Below are 18440 nucleotides of genomic sequence, written 5' to 3' on the forward strand. Positions count from 1 at the left end.
TGAAGCAAGTACGAGACGGAAGTGCTCGGTCTTGTAAAACTCCAGTTCGTATTGGAAGTAGCACATTCGTCATGCTGCAAATTCTGTGCTCGTTTAAATGTAGCGCATCTTCTTTATAATGCTAGAAGAACGAAGTCTTTATTTATAATGCTAGAAGAACGAAGTTGCTTTGCTGCTCATATTCACTCAGAGTTCTCACAAAACGCATTTCTGTCTTATTTCTCCTCATCTCATGAATGATCTTGTTTTTATTTTAAAGCCCCATCTCATTAATAATGTTTTTTTTTTGGTATTTTTATTTTTTTATTTTTTCCTCCATATTTTTCGTATAATTCTTTACCAATTTTTTTCTTGTGATCTCCATATTTAATTATTCTGTCAAGTTAACCCCAAAAACCTTTATTTTTTTTTTGGTAGTTTTTTTTTTTATTTTTTCCTCCATATTTTTCGTATAATTCTTTACCAATTTTTTTTCTTGTGATCTCCATATTTAATTATTCTGTCAAGTTAACCCCAAAAACCTTTATTTTTTTTTGGTAGTTTTTTTTTTTTATTTTTTCCTCCATATTTTTCGTATAATTCTTTACCAATTTTTTTCTTGTGATCTCCATATTTAATTATTCTGTCAAGTTAACCCCAAAAACCTTTATTTTTTTTTGGTAGTTTTTTTTTTTATTTTTTCCTCCATATTTTTCGTATAATTCTTTACCAATTTTTTTTCTTGTGATCTCCATATTTAATTATTCTGTCAAGTTAACACCAAAAACCTTTATTTTTTTTGTGTTTTTCATTACCACAATAACCTTTTTATTTTTATTCTGGTGACAAGTTACCACAAGAACATTTTTATTTTTTTTGTAACCTCAAGGAGGTTAGTGTCCCTTGTTAATTTCACATTGTCTTTTAGAAATGTATTTGACCAAAAAACACATAGGCAATTATATTTTCAAAAAAAAATATCCATTTATTCTGGTTCAACAAAAAAAAATGAAGGCAACACTGGAGAAACTTGTGACATTTGTGTAGCCTTTTGGCCCCAGGGCAAACATTAAACTCTGTGGAAAAGAAAATTCAAATATTCAGAAATACAATATGGTCCCAGAATCCCAGACATCAAGAGCAGCAGCAGATGGTATATATGTCCCCAGGCTGTGGTACAACAGGCTGCGTCTTTGGTCAGACCAGAGTGAAGCCAGGTCAGCACCTTCTTCTCTTCGCTCCACCCTTCACTGCACCCTTCCCTGCAGACTTCCCTGTAGCCTTCCTGGGAGGCTGTGTCTCCGGTGGTGTACTTGTGGCAGGAGGAGGAGGAGGAGGAGGAACAGGAGGAACTTGCTCCACAATATCGCTGATGGCAGTTAATTCGCCACTCAGCCCCTTCTGCAAGGCCAAGAAAATTAGTCTCTCACACTGGAGGCGTTGGCCCATCTCCAATTGCTGCAGACGGCTGGCGATGTAGCAGCCATAGGCCTCTTCAGCTTCAGGGGGGCTCTTTAACACATTAGTAGCCTCTCGAATGAGGCGCAGGGATTCCTCCTGTGTTACTGTCATTTTCTTTGGCCTTTTTGCTGGAAGACAGAGGGGAGGCACCTGTGATTGTGTCAGTCTTCTACTGGGCCCGGCCACCTCCTGGCTGACAGTGGGCCTGGCCACCTCCTGGCTGACAGTGGGCCCAGCCTCCTCCTGCCTGCCACTTTCCACACCTTCCTCCTGGCTGAGCTCATCCTGTGTATAAAAAAGGGACATTGTTTTAGTTTTTTGTTCATCAATCATAAACATTTTTCAGCTCCTGACTTCAAAATTCTGTTAATACATATAAAAGAGTATCATTATGACACCACTATTTCTTGTTTCTGCTGGTGACAAACATTTGTGGCTACTACTGTAAATTGATATGTCAAAATTTTTTGTTTTTTTTAACATCAATAATAGCGTTTAAATTATAACATCTAGTTAACATCATTAATATTATGAATATCACTATTTATTGTAACAAAATACCTGGCTCCAGCTGGGTGCATCCGCTTCTTCCAGGATGGAAGGCTCAGCTTGCTCATCAGCCTCTGCTGAGGTGGAGGGAATGCTGCAGGGAAGGGTGGAGGGAAGAGTTGAAAGCGACTCCCTGGCTTTACTCTGCTCGCCAATAAACCGTAGTTTGTCAAAGTACCACAGCCTGGGTACATACACAGCACCTGGTGCTGCTCCTGATGTTTTGGATTTCTGGATTTTCTTATTCTCCTTTCGGTACATATTTCGCAATATTTAAATTTTCTTTTCCACAAAGTCCACGTCTGCCTCTGGGATCCAAGTCTGCACAAATGTCAGAAATTTCTCCAGTGTTGCCCTCCTTACTGGTTTATTATAATAATCAATGTGCTTGGCATGCCACAGATTTGTCAGCTCTTTGTATTTGTCTATAAATAGACTCAAAAATTCAGGATCCTTAAATTTCTGATTCATTTTTCTGAAAGACAATACACAAGCCAAAAACAATAATGTTAGCTCAGACTCTCCTAATCTTAGCCCAATATAGACCCCAATCTCTAAGCAGGATATGCCACTTATTTGGGGAATTTGTTTAAACTTACCTTCGTTTTGCTTGCTCCCAACTTCCGTTCCTATTTTCTCAAAAGAACATACGACATGTGCATTTTGTCGTTATATACAGTGCGCACGCGTAGAACTACGCCTGCGTTGCCCGCCCATGACGTTCTTTTGGTCAAGTTTTTGTTTTCCCGCCCCTTTCTGCGCACATAACGTACGAAAGAACATACGACATGTGCATTTTGTCGTAATATCCAGTGCGTACGCGTAGAACTACGCCTGCGTTGCCTGCCCATGACGTTCTTTTAGTCAAGTTCTTGTTTTCCCGCCCTTTTCTGCGCACATAACGTACGTACGACATGTGCATTTTGGCGTAATATACAGTGCGTACGCGTAGAACCACGCCTGCGTTGCCCGCCCATGACGTTCTTTTCCAAGAATATTTCCCGCCCCTTTTCTCTACGGTGCGCAGTAGGAGAAAGATGGCGGAAACACAACAGGTGCTTGATATTAACGACTCCAGTAGTCACGAATCCCCGGAGCCACAAACGTCCCAATCCGGAAAGAGGAGATTTAAGGCCTCAAATATGGCATTTGAAGAGATGGTGGAGATGGTGGCAATCTTGCGAAGTAAGGATTATGATGGCAAGCATGGACCATACACCCATCCGAACTTGCGCAAGGCCAGAATCATGGCCAAAGTAGTTAAGACCCTGCACAATCGTTTTGGGGTACGACGGTCAAAAGACCAATTGAGGAAACGGTGGTCCGACCTTAAATTGAGGGAGCCGGATCAGTACAGAAGGATCAAGAAAGTTCTTAAAAAAAGTAAGTACTTGTCGTGTGTTCCTATTTTATGATTATTGCATACTGATCCATATGCTTTACCTTTGTACAATGTAAAAAATTGCTGATTTCATGTTGGATACAGTAATAATCGTATCGTTATTAACAAACCCTCGTAAGTTGTTCGTGGCAAACCTCGTTTATGATACAGGGTTTAATCCACATTTTTTTGCTGTGTAATTTTTAGGAACCAAAAAAAGATTAGGACATTGTGGTTTAGATGTGTTTCAAAATACAATGACTAGAAAAGAACATTCAGTGTAATTGAAGGAGAGGACACTTGGCAGCTGGGTAAAAACACATCTGCACTCATGAGCAAAAGTGTGGGACACCAGAGAACATTTATTAGGGTAAACCACACGGGGTTCCTTGGTATACTTGGGGGGGGGGGGGGGGGGGGGTTGGGCAGGTGTGAAACTTGGCCCAAAAAGCTAATTATTGTAGTTTTTGGCAAAGTGAATTGATTTATTATGTCTTCACATTTTGCATCTCTTCATAAACCGACAATTGTACAACACTTCTAATCAAGGTTTCATCTTCCTAGTTCTGGCCTTAAATATCTGTGTGCTAAAGTATACCTTTTTGTTTGTTAATTTCTCATAGGGGAGAAAAGACTCACAAAGCAGGATCCCAGGGACCGCCACCCTTGCCAGCATGAATGTGAGGTTAGCCCCATCCCCCCCCGTGGATGTGCATGTGGAGGAAGGAGAGGTGGAGGAAGGAGAGGAGATGGGCACCCCACCAGGTGAGTGTCTGACACCACAGCTTCAGGTAATCGATGTATACCTGCATATTTCAAAACACATGTTTTTACATCTATTTTAGGTGATGTTCTGGTTGTGGAAAGCGACACATTTCCAAGCACCAGTGCCCCCCCCCCCCGAGGATGTCGAGGAAGGAGAGGTTGAGGAAGGAGAGGTGGAGGAAGTAGGGGAGATGGGCACCCCACCAGGTGAGTGTCTGACACCCCAGCTTGTTGAAATCCATGTATGACTGCATATTTTTTGACCCAATTTTTACCATCTATTGTAGGTGATGTTCTGGTTGTGGAAAGGGCCCCGTTTTCCAGTGACAGCGCACAAAGGCTGATTGGCCAGATAATGTGCTGGAATGGGGAAATAGATGCCATGCGAACTAGCCTGGATCTCCTGAAGAATCGGATTGACAATATGCAGCAGGAAATGAAGAACATTATCGATATTTTGGGGAGAATATAATCCGTTTCTCCATAATATCGATCATGTTCTTCATTTCCCTTGTTTTACTTAAAAGATTGTTACTTCCTAAATTATCAATATTGTGGCTGATTATTGTTACATTTTTCATATTTTTTTAAGAAAAAGAAAACAAAAAAAAAAAAAAAGTTTTTAAAAAAATCTAAAAAAAAGGAAAAGAAAAATGTTTTTCAAAGAAAGTTAAATTAACCCAAAAAAAAAATATATATATAAATATTCAATGGCACATGTGAATGTGGCCAAATTAAAATTTTGAACAATCAACAATGTGTGGCGTATTCTTTCAATGCTCAATACCAGTTTGTGAAAAGTGATTTTGTGTATCCAGTGACAATGGGCCTTATTTAATTAATGAAAATACACTTGGCACTACAAGTGCACTAGGATAACATAGGAGACAGCACAAACCAAAAGCAAGCAAGAAAACAAAATTCAGATTTGATGTTCTTTTATTATTTTACTGGTTTTAAAAATTAAAGATTCTGTGGCATTGCAATGGCCCCCCTACCGTTAAAATAAGTGACATATCTTTGACGAACTTCACGGGCACTTTGGGGGGCCAAGCCAGTACGGCCAGTATCCAGGCCTGTCAGAGATTCAGGAACAAGTCCAGCCTCAGGCACTATTGTTGACAAATAATTTGTAGAGTTTTTATTTAAAAAGTTGTGCAAAATGCAGCACGTAAGTACTACATGGTTCAGTTTGTATTCGGCTAGGTTAATAGGAGTCAGAAAAACACGGAACCGGCTGGCCATTATTCCAAACGCATTTTCCACAACTCTTCTCGCTCTGGCCAGCTGGTAGTTGAAAACTCTCCTCTCCGGGGTGAGGGTTCTTTGGGGGAATGGCCTCATGACGTGGTCGTCCAGAGCGAAAGCTTCATTAGCTATGAAGACGAAGGGGAGTTCTTCAACATTCTCGGAATCAGGTGGCAATCCCAGTCCACCTGTCTGTAGACAGCGGTAGAACTCCGTCTGGGCGAAGACTCCTCCATCAGACATACGGCCATTCTTCCCCACGTCCACATACAGAAATTCATACTGTGCCGACACCACCGCCATTAACACAATACTGTGAAACCCCTTGTAGTTATAAAAGTATGACCCCGAATGGGGTGGTGGCACAATGTGGACGTGCTTCCCATCTATCGCACCACCGCAGTTCGGAAAGTCCCAACGGGTGGCAAAATGGGATGCCACAGTCTACCATTCCTGTGGCAATGAAGTAAACTGGGGAGGCAAAGCAGAAAAAACAAAAATAAGTACTTTTGCACATTAAACATTGTACATTACAACACAAACTTTATTTCCCGCTTCTGCCTAGTCACAGGACACCGATCGTCTGCTCCCTGTCATCGGGAGCAGTGATCAGGGTCAGGTCACTGCTAGCCCATCCCCCAGACAGTTAATAAACACTCACCCAGAACACACTTTAAACCATTCCTCGGCCCCTTGTGCTTAATAACACCTTCACTGCATGTGACATTTTTACAGTAATCAATACAATTTTTTACAGCATTGATCACTGTATTAATGACAATGGTCCCAAAAATGTATGGAAATTGGCCAATGTGTCCGCCATAATGTGGCAGTCACAAGAAAAAACAAAAAAACGGTTAGCACCGCCATTACTATTTTCAAAAATGGCAAGATTTTACAAATGCCAGCAAAATAGACCATATTTACGAAACGATAGAACTTTTGCACAAAACAATCAATAAACGCTTATTGCGATTCATTTGAACAAATTTGTTTACTAAGAATACGTATCAGCATAAAATGATGTCCAAAAAAATCAGGGTGATATATTTTTGGGCCTATATTTCTTAGAGCGAAAAGTGAAAAATAATGCATATTTTGAAAAATGCATTTTGGTTTTGTTGGTGGTTAATCACCAAAAATCAAAAAGCAGAGGTGATCAAAGACAACCAAATAAAACATCTATGTGTGCTAATAAAATGAAGATAATTTACTAGGAGGAGCCATGTTACAAGGACGCACAATTGTCAATTCAAACAACGCACTGCCAAATCACCCAAAAAAGTGCTGAAGGTCAGGAAGGGGGAAAATCATTCCAGGGTTGAAGTGGGTTAAAAATACAATATATAATTCAACATTAATTTAAGGACACACAGACTAGTTGGAATTATATTAAGTGGGGAGGGGGGGGGTCCAGTTAAAGGACACACAGACCATTTGGGATACTATTAAGGGGGGGGGATTCAGTTAAGGGGACACAGACCATTTGGAATAATCTTTAAATGTTTGGTTTTAGGATAAAGCAATACAATGGAGCTGACAAAAGACATTTTAAGTGACTAGACTAGGTGGATATGGGCCTACCATAGCATGTTGGTGAGGTTTAATGAAGGCAAATATGCATGAAAGACAAAAAAGGAGCATTAAAAGATTACAGCATGCATGAGGACAAAGGGGACATTCACAGCATATTGCAATCATGGTAATTAGAGATTGAGGAAAGAAATACAAGGCATTAGCAAACATTAAAGACAATAAAATGTGATGTTAAATGATAAATCTTACCTTAATATAGTCCTCCTGCAGGACCTGTATGATGGCAGAACAGGTCTCTGGAATAATGATCACCAGAGCCTGGGGGGAGATGCCTGTCGAGAACTTCAGGTCCTGAAGGCTTCTCCCTGTCGCCAAGTAGCGCAACGTGGCGATGAGCCTCTGCTCCGGAGTGATGGCTTGCCGCATGCAGGTATCCTGCCTGCTGATATAAGGGGTCAGCAAAGCCAGCAGACGGTGAAAAACGGGGTCCGTCATCCGGAGATAATTCCTGAAATCATCAGGATTATTCTCCCGGATCTCACGAAGCAAAGGCATGTGCGAGAACTGGTCACGCTGGAGCAACCAATTCTTCGTCCATGAACTCCTCAACACCCCGTCCACAGACTGTTCTTGGGTTGAAGAATGAACTACAACACCAAGCACAAGCAAAGCACGAACTCGACGACGAGTACGTACACGCAACATGGCTTCAAAACGGTCGGCTTGTCAGAACAAACTTAACAGAAGTCACTGAAGAACAGCAAGGCCTGTGAAGAGCGAGCTGAAAGTCAGCGAGCGCAGTAGATCGCACTGCAAAATACAGAGACGAACTGACTACACGCACTAAAAAACAGATACAAACCTCACAAGCACAAACTGAAAAGCAGTGAAAAACGTTCTGAAAAATACGAGTCTGAAAAACGCGAATCGTCTCTCACCAAACTTCTGCTAACACGAGATAAACACGAAATTAGCAGAAGGAGCCCAAAGGGTGGCGCACTTGGTATTGAACTTCCGTTTTATAGTCTCGTTGGACCTGGTGTACGTCACCGTGTACCAGACGGGCGGACTTTAGTGGGATCGTGTGTAGGCAAGTCCGTTTCCACGGAACTCTGTCGGAACTCCGGCAGAACTCCGTTGGACACTCCTTCGGAGTTAAGTCTGCTCGTGTGTACGGGGCTTAAGTCCTTCTCAGCTGGATGAGCTAAATTTGCCCTTTACAGTAGACGAAATATTTAAAGCTATCAACTCTTTACCGAATAACAAATCCCCTGGTCCTGATGGACTAACTGGGGAATATTACAAAGCATTTATGCCTATTCTGGGACCCCATTTGCTTGAAGTTTTCCAAGGTGCCGCTGCCTCGTCTCTCTTCCCTTCAGAAATGCTGGAGGCAATTATTGTAACTCTGCCTAAGCCTGGTAAAACTCCTGATGTGCCTCAGAACTTTAGGCCTATATCGTTATAAAATAATGATTTGAAATTGTATGCCAAAATATTGGCATTACGGCTGATGTCAATTTTGCCTACGTTAATAGATCCAGATCAGTCGGGGTTTACAAAGGGAAGACAGACCTCAGATGCCACTAGGCGAGTCATTGACATCAGTCTAGCAAGAAGACAGCGAACGCCTTCTCTGCTCCTATCGCTGGATGCAGAGAAGGCGTTCGATAGGGTCCACTGGGTTTACTTGACCAAGGTATTAGAGAAATTTGGCTTTAGAGGCCACATCCTCACATCTATACTTGCACTCTACACTTCACCTTCAGCTAGAGTATACACCTCAGGAATATTATCAAAGCCCTTTAACATTACGAACGGCACCCGACAAGGGTGTCCAATGTCTCCTTTAATTTTTAATATGCTTATGGAACCCCTGGCCGCGAGATTCAGACAGGACCCAATATACAGGGATTTAATGTAAAAGGCCGTAAACACGTTATCAGTTTGTTCGCTGACGACGTGATACTTATGCTTACACACCCAAAGAACTCCCTACTCCATGCAACGGCTCTTCTGACTCAATATAGCAGGATCTCAAACTACAAAGTCAACGACACTAAATCCTATATCCTAGATTTAGGCACATCTCTACAAGAGAAACAACATATACAAAACACTTATCCTTTATATGGCAGGACTCAGGGATCTCATATCTAGGGATTACACTTACCTCCTGCCCTGGTCGTCTCTTCAAAGCCAATTATCTACCACTAGAAAACAAGGTACTGTTAGGATTATAAACCTTATGGTCGGGTCGCTTAACGGCGTTTAAAATGCAAATTTTGCCGCAACTGCTTTACATATTAAGCACCGTCCCAATCCCAGTCAACAAATCCTTCTTTGCGAAACTACAATCACTCTTATTGAAATTTCTTTGGGAAGGTAGAAAGGCAAGATGTGCATTCCGTAACTTGACTAGGTCTAGAAAAGCGGGAGGTATGAGCCTACCAGTGATAGCAGACTACTACAGGTCGGCTGTCCTGGCGCAGATCAAGGAGTGGATGGTTGACCAACCCTCCTCGCTGTGGGGTGAGCTAGAGCAGACAACTATACCGGGTGGGAATCTTTATAACTATGTTATGGCTTATCCATATATATCACAGGCTCCTAGGGATGTCCCACTCCCTGTGGTTGCCCCCCTACAGGCTTGGAAACACTTAGCGATGAACAAACCAATAGAAGGTCCAACCTCGGTCATGCATGTCCCTCTCCAGGTTCTAACACTTTTAATTCCGGATTTATCCTTGGACAAATGGTCCAAATCGGGAATCCTGTGGATACGTGACTTATATAGCGGCAATACGATTAAGTCTTTTGTAGCTATGCAGGAGGAGTACGGATTACCTCACATGGAATTCCTCTCGTATGCAAGAGTTAAATCGCTCCTCAATAGTACCACCATATCACCTTATGAACTACATTGGAAAATCAAGAAATATTTAACAACTAGTGAAAGGTGTAGAGGCGGCATCTCTCTATTTTACAATAGCTTACAGGATAAGACGGTATTTAAAAAAACCAAATCTATGCTAGCATGGGAAAGAGACTTAGGTATCCCCATTTCCAATACACAATGGAGCAAAGCTATCCAATATGCATACTCAGCTACGAAATGCACTTCCCTATGGGAACTTTCACACAAAATCATACAAAGATGGTACCTAACTCCACATCGCATTGCTAAGTTTAGCCCCTCTGTTTCTCCTCTCTGTTGGAGAAAGTGCTCCCAAACTGGAACTTTGATCCATGTTCTATGGGAATGTAGTAAATTGGCTAGGTTTTGGACAGAGGTTCTCAAGATATTCCATCAGGTAACTGGCATGACACTACCGCACTCCCCTTCCCTTGTGTTATTGAATGTAGGCATTGAGGACATTCCACCACAGTTTAGGCAATTCACAACCCATTTGTTTTTAGCGGCCAAACTAACTATTCTTAAGCCCCGTACACACGAGCGGACTTTTCAACATCCAAAGTCCCACGGACTGATTCCGTCAGACTATTCGATCGTGTGTGGGCTGCAACGGACTTTTGACTCGCCAAAGTCCGAAGGACTTTAGAATATGGAACATGCTTCAAATTTTTCCGAAGGAACTCCGCCGGACCCGGTCCCTTCGAAAAATTCGCTCGTGTGTATGCTATTCCGACGGAATAAAACCGACGCTAGGGCAGCTATTGGCTACTGGCTATGAACTTCCTTATTCGAATCCAGTCGTACGTCATCACGTTCGAATCCGTCGGAGTTTAGTGTGATTGTGTGTGGCCAAGTCCGCTCAGCCGAAAAGTCCGTCAGAACTCCGTTGGAACTCCGGCAGAACTCCGACGGAACTCCTTCGGAAGTCTGTCGGACATAAGTCCTCTCGTGTGTACGGGGCTTTAGAGTTTAGAAATCACCAGAGCCACCGGACCTGCGGGAGGCTCTGCGAACCCTTTCTATTCACTACACATATGAGCTAGCTTTGACGTCCAATTCAGGGAAAAGGGCAGCATTCTTGAAGGATTGGCAACCTTGGGTAGATTGGTACGATGCTCACAAATTGTTGTAAGAACAGTCTATGCATGTATTTTCTAAAAGGTCTCTCTTATAGGACAGACTCCTCTCCTCCCCGAGCCCTTTTAAAGCTCCAAATCCCCATCCCTCCCCCTTCCCCCGTTAATTATATTTGTTTTTACTTTGGGTTACTGCATTATTGAATGGCTCTCGTTTCTGGTACTGCTAAGCAGGCTATATCTAGATGTAGCCCAGTTTGGCCTTCTGATTAATGGTTGACCTGGGATCAGGCTTTCTGCCCTCTCGAGGTGCAGCTAGTTCCCAGTTGGGGCACCCGTGGGGCAAGAGAGCCAAGAGCGTTAGCAAATAAGGTCATACATTTGGCGACAATAGGAACTAATATTGTATATGATCTTGATATACATATACCTTTGCATCTACGATTGGCATTGCTCTCTTTTGTCATCAATGTTGTTATTTGCTCTTTTGTTTTTGTCTTTTTCTCTATGTAACATGTAACAATCAATCTGTAACCCTATGTTGTTATACTATGAAAATTTCTTGAATAAAAACTATTGAACTAAAAAAAGTCACCTGGACCGGATGGCTTGACGGCTGAGTTTTACAAAGCCTCTAAGTCTATTCTGGCCTCACATTTGGTAAAGGTTTTTAACAGTTGCCTTGCTGAGGGGGTGCTTTCCCCTTCAATGAGGCACTCGGCTCTGATTCTTCTTTCAAAGGGTAAAGATCCTTCGATGATTGAGAATTGGCGCCCCATCAGCCTTCTTAATGTCGATAGAAAGATACAGGCAAAGATTATTTTCTGGCGCTTATCGTCAGTAGCAGAGTCTTTGCTTTCTCGCCATCAGCACTGTTCGGCCTAGGGTAGAAGCACCTTCACAGTGGTTTTAGCTCTCCGGGAGGCCTTGGAGCGGTGCAGAGCTGCAGGCTGGGGAAAGTATTTGCTGACATAGGATCAGGCAAAGGCTTTTGATCATGTTAACCATGAGTACCTGTGGTTGCTCCTTAGTAAGTACGGTCTGCCGGGTGGTTTTGTAGATTGGTTAAAGGTCTTGTATAAGGGGGCAGAAAGCTTTCCTCTTGTTAATGGTTGGGTTGGGAAGTCCTTTGAGGTTGCTCCGGGGTGCGCCAGGGTTGTCCTCTGAGTCCCCTGCTCTATGTGTTTGCAATCGACCCCTTCATCAGGAGGCTAGAGAGTGGCATGTTGTGTGGGGTGCCAGTGGGGCTCCTGGGTGAGCCACCTTTGAGGGTTGTTGCCTATGCGGACGATGTGTCGGTGATTGTCACTGGGGCAGATGAAGCAGAGGAGGTGGTCTCTCTGACATCACAGTATTCTGAAGCATTAGCTCCAAGATCAATCAGGAAAAGAGTGAAGTTTTTTGGATGGGAAAGGAAGGTGAGGGGTTTGATCTCCCGGACACCTTTCCAGTGCCCCAGGAAAGAATTAAGATTCTAGACATTGAATTTGGACCCGGTGATTATGGCCTCAAAAACTGGGAAGGCAGACTGGAAATTGCCAATACTAAGGTGGTCAGCTGGAAGAGATGGAAGTTATCTCTGAGGGAAAGGGTTGATCTGATTAAGACTTACCTGATTCCGATCTTCTTGTATGTCAGCTTTGTCTGCATCTTGCCAGTGTCTCTCTATGCTAGGGTCAGTAGTGTGTTCTTCTAGATGCTGTGGGAGAACAGACTGAACCCCATCAAGAGGAATGTCACCTATGTATCCAGGAGGGAGGGTGGCTTAGGTATGGTCAACCCAGTTCTTTTCTTTTCACTGTTATTTCTCAAATTTAACATTGGTAATATGCTTGCAGTGGAACCTCCTGGATGGGTAGGCATATTTAGATCTTTGTTTAGGCCTTTTCTACGACTTTGGGAAGAAGGTGGCCAAGTGAAAAATCTCAGGGGTCATCGTGGTCAGCTACCAGTCTATGTTGCTCCGTGCCTGAAGTTACTGCGGCAGTGGTGATTGTCGGCTGAAGATCTCAGATTGGTTCGAGTCTTGAGCGAAGTCTTTCATAACCCACTGGCCTTAAGGGATTGCCCAGGCCCAGTTTTGAGGGTGGGGTTAAGATTGATTAATTTGGACAGAGTACCCCCTAAATTTAGGGATCTGGCCTGGTTGTGCTTCCATGGGAGGCTCTATGTTCGGGGCAATTTGAAATTCCGCAGTGGGGTGGATCGTAGCTGTCCTTGGGGGGGAGTGTGCAGGTGAGGATGAGACTATGGACCATTTTCTGCTTCATTGCCCCTTTAACATAGAGGTGTACAAACAGGTGGGACGGGCCCTCGGTGTCCCTTTCCTCTCCAGGCTGGGTTATGCTGATTGGGCGTACGGAGCATTCAATACTGGTGGGGTTTTTTGTTTGGATACACTTTTTCTAGTTAGCCTAGTAGTCCGTTATTTCACCTGGAACGCACGGTGTCAGGTCAGCATTCGGCATAAAATCCTTCCTGTTGAAGTGGTGGTGTATGACATTCTGCATGAGGTGGAGAAGATTTGGGTGCTTGAGAGAGACAAGCAGAGTCAGGGGGCTTGGTTGAAGGCGTGGAGGAGTTTCAAGCCTCCCTGACTGCCAGGAGTCTCTTTCCCGGATGTGGCTGTCTGTCTCTTGTCACCCTAGATTTTTTCATTTATGATTCATTTTTGATAAATGGCTGCGTACATAGGTGATGGGTTGTGCCTCTTAGGCCCTCTCTGCTGCTTTATGTAAATAGTTTTTCTAAACATGTTTTGCTAATGGACTACGTATATATTGTATATATTCTGGACGTTGATGTGTATTCCTTTGTTTTCTGTTGACGTTTTATAATATGGTTTTGTTTTTTTACTTTTGTATAAAATTGGTCGCTTGATTCTTTTTAATAAAAGATCAATAGTGCCCCATCATTGGTGTCAGTGGGAGGAATAGTGCCTTATTGGTATCAGTGGGAGGACTAGTGCCCCATCATGGATGTCTATCGGAGGAATGGTTCTGCATCATTGGCGTCAGTGGGAGAAAAAGTGCCCCATTACTTGTGTTTAAAGGGAAGAATAGTTCCCTATTGTTGGTGTCAGTGGATGGAATGGTGCCCCATCATTGGTATCAGTGCACTGACACCAGCACCGTGATAGAGAGCACTGACACCAGCACCGTGATAGAGAGCACTGACACCAGCAACGTGAGAGCACTGACACCAGCACCGTGATAGAGAGCACTGAGACCACACCAGCTATGTGATAGAGAGCACTGACACCAGCACCGTGATAGAGAGCACTGACACCAGCACCGTGATAGAGAGCACTGACACCAGCACCATGATAGAGAGCACTGAGACCACACCAGCACCGAGATAGAGAGCACTGCAGTGGTCCGGAGGTGCCAGTCCAGTGCTGATCCTCAGCTATGGTGCTGGCACTGCCTTCTGATTGGCTTCTCCGCTGCTATCTCCCTCACCAGCACCCCGATAGAGACTGAGCACTGACACCAGCACCGAGATAGAGAGCACTGACACCAGCACCGAGATAGAGAGCACTGACACCAGCACCGAGATAGAGAGCACTGACACCAGCACCGTGATAGAGAGCAGTGACACCAGCACCGTGATAGAGAGCACTGACACCACACCAGCACTGTGATAGAGAGCACTGACATCACACCAGCACTGTGATAGAGAGCACTGACATCACACCAGCACTGTGATAGAGAGCACTGACACCACACCAGCACTGTGATAGAGAGCACTGACACCACACCAGCACTGTGATAGAGAGCACTGACACCAGCACCGCGATAGAGAGCACTGACACCAGCACCGCGATAGAGAGCACGGACACCAGCACCGCGATAGAGAGCACGGACACCAGCACCGCGATAGAGAGCACGGACACCAGCACCGCGATAGAGAGCACCGACACCAGCACCACGATAGAGAGCACCGACACCAGCACCGCGATAGAGAGCACTGACACCCCACCAGCACTGTGATTGAGAGCACTGACACCAGCACCGTGATTGAGAGCACTGACACCAGCACCGTGATTGAGAGCACTGACACCAGCACCGTGATTGAGAGCACTGACACCAGCACTGTGATAGAGAGCACTGACACCGCACCAGCACTGTGATAGAGAGCACTGACGCCAGCACCGAGATAGAGAGCACTGACGCCAGCACCGAGATAGAGAGCACTGACGCCAGCACCGAGATAGAGAGCACTGACGCCAGCACCGTGATAGAGAGCACTGACACCAGCACCGTGATAGAGAGCACTGACACCAGCACCGTGATAGAGAGCAGTGACACCAGCACCGTGATAGAGAGCAGTGACACCAGCACCGAGATAGAGAGCACTGACACCAGCACCGCGATAGAGAGCACTGACACCAGCACCGAGATAGAGAGCACTGACACCAGCACTGTGAGAGCACTGACACCAGCACCATGATAGAGAGCACTGAGACCACACCAGCACCGAGATAGAGAGCACTGACACCACACCAGCACCGAGACAGAGAGAGAGCACTGACACCAGCACCGTGAGAGCACTGACACCAGCACCGTGAGAGCACTGACACCAGCACCATGATAGAGAGCACTGAGACCACACCAGCACCATGATAGAGAGCACTGACACCAGCACCATGATAGTGAGCACTGACACCAGCACCGAGATAGAGAGAGAGCACTGACACCCCACCAGCACCGAGATAGAGAGCACAGACACCAGCACTGATACCAACAACTCGCTGCGGGACCCAGAAATATGACACTGCTCAACCTCTTCAAACAGGAGGGTACGGGCATATAGTACGGTGTGCTTTTTTTGTACAAGGAAGTGAGCCAAAGGTAGAAAAAAGGTCCGTGTGCTAGATTAAATTAATTGTTTATAGAGTTATGCATATACATGGTCTACTGGTCACATGTGTTGAATTCCTCCGAGATCCATGCCTCATTCATTTTTATAAATGTGAGGTAGTCAACACTGTCGTGAGCTAGGCGAGTGCGCTTATCGGTCATGATCCCCCCTGCTGCGCTAAACATCCTTTCGGACAGGACACTGGACGAGGGGCAAGCCAACAGTTCCATTGTAAATTGAGCAAGCTCTGGCCAGATGTCAAGCCTGCCCACCCAGTAGTCCAGGGGTTCATCACTTCTCAGAGCGTCCACAACGGCCGTTAACCCGATGTAGTCGGACACCTGTCGGTCTAGGCATTCCCTGATGCTGCATCCGGATGAGACCTGTCGATGGGTCGGCTGAAAGAATGATCTCATATCAGAAGTCACCAACACATCTTCAAACCTCCCTCTTCTTGCAGGCGCTGTTGGATTGGTACCCGCAACTCTTTCTCTGGGAGTGGGAATTCCTCCTTTGCCAGCGCACGCAAAAGCAGAATGCAGCATTTCTCGAAGCAAGGCCTGTAAGTGCTCCATTCTGACAGCCCTCTGTGATGGTGGTAACATTTCCGCCATTTTGTGTTTGTACCGGGGGTCTAAGTACGTTGCCACCCAGTACTGGTCCTTGACCTTTATGCTTTTTATACGGAGGTCCTTGCTAAAACACTGGACCATGAAGGCCCCCATTTGCACTAAACTGGAAGCGGTGTGGTGGCCTGGCTCCTGCTCATCATCCAGGATAATGTTGTCCTCCTTGTTCTCCTATCCCCATCCATGGACAACAACAGGGATCCCAGAAAGGTTTAAAGCACGCTCTTCTTGCTACTCCTCATCCACCCCGGCACCATTCTCCTCTGACTCCTCTTCAGACTCCTGTTGTTGACTTGTCTCAGATAGAGTAGCCCCCCCTGGGAATTCATCCAGCATTGCGACTTCCTCATCTTCCTGCTCCTCCATGGCTTGAACAATGACACGACACAATGCACTTGCCATAAAGAAGGCATAAGGTACGATGTCACTGATGGTGCCATGGCTGCGACTGACCAGTTTGGTGATCTCATCAAATGGCCGCAGAAGTCTGCATGCGTCGCGCATGAGCAGCCACTGGCACGGTGAAAAAAAACCAAGCTCCCCAGAACCTGTTCTGCCGCAGAGTTCGTACAGGTAGTCGTTAACTGCACGTTTCTGCTGGAGCAGCCTATCAAGCATATAGAAGGTTGAGTTCCATCGTGTCGGGACAATCACAAATAAGACGTCTGACCGGCAGATTGTGTCGCCGCTGAATGTCAGCAAGGCTAGCCATGGCCATGTAAGATCTTCTGAAATGGGCCGAGATTTTCCTTGCCTGCCGCAAGATGTCCGGGACCCCAGGGTATTTGACAACGAATCGCTGCATGACCAAGTTTAAGACGTGTGCCATGCATGGCACACAGAGGCGTACTAAGTAGGGGGCGGGGGGTGCGGGCCGCCCCGGGTACTACACACTGGGGGGGTGTCAGGCCGGCACCCCCCTCCGCGATTATAGCGGTGGCAGCGCTGCGGGATAGCACAGTGACAGGTGCACGCAGGGAGAGGAGAGCTTGCCAAGCTTATCTATCGAGTTGTGATGCAAGGGGGAGGGGGTGTGCGGGGGGTGCAGGGTGACAGCGGTGCTCCTTCCATCCCCTCCTCTCACGGCCGCGGGCTGTCTGTGCGATCACGGATGTCACACAGGCAGGCACAGCCGAGCAGCCGCCTCCCCCTCCTCTCTGTTTATGTGTAAACAGGGGGAGGGGATCTACTGACTCAGATCCCCACCCAGTGCTGAGCATGTGCCGCCGCGCTGATCTGAGGTACTGAAGGGGGGGGGGGGGCTGCACTGAACGGGGGGGCTGCACTGAACGGGGGGGCTGCACTGAACGGGGGGGGCTGCACTGAATGGGGGGCTACACTGAATGGGGGGGCTGCACTGAACGGGGGGGGCTGCACTGAACGGGGGGGCTGCACTGAACGGGGGGGCTGCACTGAACGGGGGGGCTGCACTGAACCAGGGGGGCCTGCACTGAACGGGGGGGCTGCACTGAATGGGGGCTACACTGAAGAGGGGGGCTACACTGAATGGGGGGTCTGCACTGAAGTGGGGGTCTGTGTAACATGCAGGGGGTCCAGAGCTGCAGGGTGCTGTGTAACGTAAAGGGGTCCAGAGGATCAGGGTGTTGTGTAATGTAAAGGGGCCAAGAGGCGCAGGGGGCTGTGTAATGTAAAGGGGTCAAGAGATGCAGGGTCTTGTGTAATGTAAAGGGGTCCAGAGGGGCAGGGTGTTGTGTAATGTAAAGGGGTCCAGAGGTACAGGGTCTTGTGTAATGTAAAGGGGTCCAGAGGGGCAGGGTCTTGTGTAATGTAAAGGGGTCCAGAGGGACAGGGTGTTGTGTAATGTAAAGGGGTCCAGAGGTACAGGGTATTGTGTAATGTAAAGGGGTCCAGAGGGGCAGGGTGTTGTGTAATGCAAAGGGGTCCAGAAGATCAGGGTGTTGTGTAATGTAAAGGGGCCAAGCGGCGCAGGGGGCTGTGTAATGTAAAGGGGTCAAGAGATGCAGGGTCTTGTGTAATGTAAAGGAGTCCAGAGGGGCAGGGTGTTGTGTAATGTA

Source organism: Lithobates pipiens, unplaced genomic scaffold, assembly GCF_037356315.1.
Source record: "Lithobates pipiens isolate NorthernLeopardFrog02 unplaced genomic scaffold, aLitPip1_a1.2 Scaffold_1, whole genome shotgun sequence".
In the NCBI taxonomy this organism is placed as follows: domain Eukaryota; kingdom Metazoa; phylum Chordata; class Amphibia; order Anura; family Ranidae; genus Lithobates; species Lithobates pipiens.